This window comes from Triticum urartu, chromosome 2A (assembly GCF_056163025.1).
Source record: "Triticum urartu cultivar PI428250 chromosome 2A, HENAU_Tu73, whole genome shotgun sequence".
NCBI lineage: Eukaryota > Viridiplantae > Streptophyta > Magnoliopsida > Poales > Poaceae > Triticum > Triticum urartu.
This window is the reverse complement of record NC_141874.1, coordinates 590,981,919-590,987,918: the sequence shown is the minus strand read 5'-3', so window position 1 is coordinate 590,987,918 and position 6,000 is coordinate 590,981,919.

Genomic DNA, 6,000 nt, shown 5'->3' with positions numbered 1-6,000 from the left:
AGTTGATGCACCGATGAAGGGTGTAAATCTTTTGGTGGAAAAGGTTCAGGGGGATGGTGATGCAAAGGGGCAGCGATGGAGTGTTTTCAAAACACAGTGTAAGATCAACAATCGTGCTTGCAAGTTGATAATTGATGGTGGTAGCTTTACAAATGTCATTAGCAAAGATCTTGTGCAGACATTGGGTTTGTCCATGTGGCGCCACCCGCAACCGCACCGCGTGGAGTGGCTATACAACTCCGGAAAATTAAAGATCACACATAAGGTACGTGTGAAGTTTGCAGTTGAAAATTATATTGATAAGGTGGACTCTGATGTTGTGCCGATGGACGTGTGTCAGTTGTTATTGGGAAGACCATGGCAGTTTGATCATGATGCAGTTCATGCTGGAAGATCCAACACATACACATTTATGCATGACGGAAGGAAGTATATGCTGAAACCAATGGCAGACAACACAATCAACATAGAGCTACAAATTCCGGAGAAGGCGGAGCAGAAAATTGACACGGAACCAGGGATGGTTTCGCTTCAAGGGGGAGAGGATGATAAGGCCATAAGAAGATGCAATATAGTGCCACGTAAAATTCATCGAGGAGCCGACGAAAAAATACGAGTATTGTGTGGTCCAGAAATAAGGAATAAAAATAAATGTACACATGAGAGAGCATTTTACTATAGCATTGTCCAAGCAAAAAAGAACCGAGAACCAGAACCGGAGGAAATAACCCCCACGTTCAGAACTCCACAGCAAAGAATCAAGATTGGGTCGTTTCAGTTCCCATGGAATAAAGAAAAGGAAGGCACGTTACATGCTATAGATAAATGCATGCATGTGTAATTAAAAATGATTTTCTATTAGGAAGTTTCCTAGTGTTAGTTATGTCCCTTCGGTTAGTTAGGATTCCTATTTACTTTCCTAGTCCTAGTCATGCATGATTTGGTTTCCTGAGATATTCAGGTTAGTTATTTGGCTTGCTGGAAGGGACGTGCATTGGCCATATAACGGCCAGGCTACGGCCATTGTATGGGATCAGTTTTGTATTTGGAGTTATGAAGTATACAGAAAAACGTTCGAGTCGCTGGCAATCGTATCATGTGTATTATCTGTAATTTTCTCATCGAGGAAATTATTAGCGACGGAGGGTTGATCATCACATCGATGCCTACGTGCTGATCTGAGGAGATCATTATTTTTGTTCGTGTATTTTCGTACACGGGTGAATCTTATTATTGGAGGTTGAGGGACCAGGTGGAAGAATAGTTGATCAAGGATCGTCGTGAAAGATCGGGCCATCTATGCGCGTGAATTAGCATCTCGCTAGTTTATGCTTCATCAGGTAGCATTCCACATCAAAAATTCTGTTTTTATCATTTACCTACTCGAGGACGAGCAGGAATTAAGTTTGGGGATCATGATATGTCTCCAACGTATCTATAATTTTTGATTGTTCCATGCTATTATATTATCAACTTTGGATGTTTTATGGGCTTTATGATACACTTTTATATCATTTTTGGGACTAACCTATTAACCCAGAGCCCAGTGCCAGTTTCTGTTTTTTTTGTGCCTATTTTAGGGTTTCGAAGAAAAGGAAAATCAAACGGAGTCCAATTGACCTGAAACTTCATGGAACTTATTTTTGGATCAGAAGAAGCCCAGAAGACTTGGAGTCCACGTATGGGAAGCTTTGAGGAGGCCACGAGGTAGGGGGCGCGCCCTCCATCCTCGTGGGCCCCTCATGGCTCCCCTGACGTATCTCTTTCACCCATATATACCCACGTACCCTAAAACTATCTGGGGGCACAATAGATCGGGAATTCCGCCGCCAGAAGCCTCCGTAGCCACCAAAGGCCAATCTAGACCCGTTCCGGCACCCTGCCGGAGGGGGCAATCCTTCTCCAGTGGCCATCTTCATCATCTCGGTGCTCTCCATGACGAGGAGGGAGTAGTTCTCCCTTGGGGCTGAGGGTATGTACCAGTAGCTATGTGTTTGATCTCTCTCTCTCTCTCTCTCTCGTGTTCTTGAGGTGATACGATCTTGATGTATCGCGAGCTTTGCTATTATAGTTGGATCCTATGATGTTTTCTCCCCCCTCTACTCTCTTGTAATTGATTGAGTTTCCCCTTTGAAGTTATCTTATCGGATTGAGTCTTTAAAGATTTGAGAACACTTGATGTATGTCTTGCCGCGCGTATCTGTGGTGACAATGGGATACCACGTGATTCACTTGATGTATGTTTTGGTGATCAACTTGAGGGTTCCACCCATGAACCTATGCATAGGGGTTCGCACATGTTTTCATCGTGATTCTACGGTAGGAACTTTGGGGCACTCTTTGAGGTTCTATGTGTTGGTTGAATAGATGAATCTGAGATTGTGTGATGCATATCGTATAATCATACCCACAGATACTTGAGGTAATATTGGAGTATCTAGGTGACATTAGGGTTTTAGTTGATTTGTGTCTTAAGGTGTTATTCTAGTACGAACTCTAGGGCTGTTTGTGACACATATAGGAATAGCCCAACGGATTGATTGAAAAGAAGAACTTTGAGGTGGTTTGGTACCCTACCATAATCTCTTTGTTCGTTCTCCGCTATTAGTGACTTTGGAGTGACTCTTTGTTGCATGTTGAGGGATATTTATATGATCCAATTATGTTATTATTGTTGAGAGGACTTGCACTAGTGAAAGTATGAACCCTAGGCCTTGTTTCCTAGCATTGTAATACCGTTTACGCTCACTTTTATCATTAGTTACCTTGCTGTTTTATATTTTCATATTACAAAAACCATTATCTATAATCCATATACCACTTGTATCACCATCTCTTCGCCGAACTAGTGCACCTATACAATTTACCATTGTATTGGGTGTGTTGGGGACACAAGATACTCTTTGTTATTTGGTTGCAGGGTTGCTTGAGAGAGACCATCTTCATCCTACGCCTCCTACGGATTGATAAACCTTAGGTCATCCACTTGAGGAAAATTTGCTACTGTCCTACAAACCTCTACACTTGGAGACCCAACAACGTCTACAAGAAGAAGGTTGTGTTGTAGACATCAGGCGACACGCTACGCCTCTTTCCCCCTCCTCCTTCTTCCTCCTCTTGCCCCAGCTCGCACGCGCGCCGGCCGCCCGAGCGCCCGAGTGAGCGCGCTCGCATGCGTGGAGCCTCTAGCCCCCCTGATCCCTATCTCTACTCTCCCTCACTCTGGACCAACCCCACAAATGCCTCAGACACGCCCCGACGAGCCGCCGTGACCCGCTTCGACCGCAATAGGCTCGCCGGCGCACACCTCCTTGGTGGACCGCCGCCCGCCTATTTAAGGGCCTCACCGAGCCCTCCTCTCCTCACCACTCGCTCTCCCACTCCCCTAGTCACCCCCTACACCGCCCGCTCCTCTCCAGAAGGAGCTCTCCACGCGCCCGAGCTCGAGCTCCGCCGCGGCGGCTCACCGTCGTCCGCATGGTAGAAGCTCTCCCCGCTGCTCCTAAGCCCCGATCTGGAACCCCCGCACTCTACTGACTGTTTCCCCCCTCTTTCCCGCTTGTTTTGCAGTCGGATACGACCGGAACCACCGACGCCCGAAGCACCTCCGCCGCGTGACCTCGTCGCCGGCGAACCAGGCTGCTCCGGTGACCAACTCCACCTCCACGCGAACGGCGACACGACGCTGAGCCCAGCCGTGCCCTCGCCCGACCCCGCCTGTCAGCCTCTCCCCTTCATCGCCTCTCTCTCTCTCGCTGACGCCTGGGCCCCGCCCGTCAGGTTTAAACCTGGCGCGCGCACATGCACCAGTGCGCTGGGCCGCCTCTCGGACTGGGCCTGCTGTGCTGCGGCTGCTCTGGCCCAGTTGCACAGTGCTCCTTTTCCTTCTTCTTTTCTATTAGACTTGCAAAAATTCCACAGGATTAAATATTCATCCAAATGCAATAATTCCAGTTCCTAAAATCTTGTAAAAATCCCACCTATTTAATGGTATAACTTTCATACATGCCCAACCAACTTTTCTGTGCTGTTCAAATTTAAATTCAAATTTGAGCAATTAAATCCTTGTTTGAAAATCCATTGCTCTGTCTCTGTAGCTCCAAACCCAGAAATAAGAATCCCCCCTTCTTAGTTTTAACCCTAGTATTTAACAAAAATGAGTTGACATTTTTCTGAGCACTTTGGTTTTTCTGTTTTATTATTGCCTTATTTTGTCGTTATTATTTTGCGACGATAGATTGCGTTGTTGACGAAGGAGTTGGACCAGAAGACTTTGCTGAGCCAGGCAAGCAGCCCTTTGACCATGTCTATGAAACCCTTTTTCTATGCATGTCATATAGCACCATATTGTTGTTGCAACAGAATCATGATGAGGTGGTAACCACCTTGATGGTTGCCTCTATTACTTCCTTGTTGACACTTGCATTATGCATGACCCTACCTTCCTATTAGGGTTATGCCGATGGGAGTAGATAGGATGCTAAAGTAGTTGCTACGCAAAAAGGGACGGGAATATGCATGGTGATGGAGACAAAGTATTTCCAAAAGACTTCTCAAAAACCCCATCGGGTGCCACTTATGCCCGAGGGAGATGATGAGTTGGGTAGCCACTTGATGACGAAGTGGTGTACCGAGGCAAGTGTGTGTGTTGTTTTCCAAAACATATTGGTTTAAGTTGCGACCGTTATTCCAACCTTACATGCGCAACCACTCTACCCTTATATGGGAAAGGGCATTATTGATTACCTAGGCCGATACTAGCTTGGAGCCCGCATTACTAGTGACGGGAGAGTCGTTGTTGCGCTCTCTCGGGACGGGGTCGAGCCAGGTAGGGCGGCCATGACTGTTTTTACAGGGCACCGGACACACCGTTGGTACCCCGTGCTTGTGGTATGAGATGAATATGGGAGCATGGCACCAGATTTTTAAGATGTGAAATGTTGGGCACGGGGGTTACTACCAATCGAGTGGACTCTATTTTAGTGTCGTCTAGGGAAAGATAGTGATCGGGTGCTTACCCCGGGTACTTGAGGTACCGCGGGTCGTGGATGACACAAAAGTTCTCTGGATCTTGTGGGTAAAGTGTGCAACCTCTGCAGAGTGTAAAACTATTCGAATAGCCGTGTCCACGGTCAGGGACAGTTGGGTAACCACTCTTGGGCTATGTCCACTTGTTTACAAACCAGTGTGTGTGGGAAGAAGTACTTGGGTCAAGTCAAAGGACTTGACATGGATGAGTTGGGTTGGAGCCCACTCCCTTTATGTTGATATCTGTAACCAGTCCATATGGTTACTTGAATTCATACGATGCATGATTTACCAGTTATTGAACATGTCATAACGCAACAAAATTAGCTTTCTACAAAAATTTACCTATGTCATGCATTGTTGTATCTTGAGCCAAAACATGGGTTGTTTGTGAGTACATTCAAAGTACTCATTGGCTTTTCACTGGTTATTTAATTGGCCAGGCATGGAAGAACAGGAGTTCGATGAAGAGTTCTTTGGAGATAAACATGCGAACTAGGACGTTTCCCAGTCAGAATGCCTGTAGGGTTAAGGCAGATGGCATGGGTTCTACTTATCGATGAAGATTTCCGCTGCTTAAGTTTATTTGGTATTCAGCCCTTGTGGCTTTATCTATGTAAGACTTGACCATAATGGTCATAATTTGTGTAAGACGATATGTATGGATGTAAGACTCTTGTTATTCAGCTTCTGTGTGTTCAGTGAGCATTGATCTCTGGGATCACTGTACACGTGCATTCGGTGATCACGACTTATGAGTCGGGGTCCCCACAAAATGATATTTCTATTTCTGATGTTGAAACTCATTCTGGTAATGAACCTGAAACTAGTGATAATGCTAATGATAATGTTCATGATGTTACTCAACCTAGCAATGATAATGATATAGAACTAGAACCTGTTGTTGATCTTGATAACCCACAATCGAAGAATCAATGTTATGATAAGAAAGACTTTGTTGCTAGGAAACAT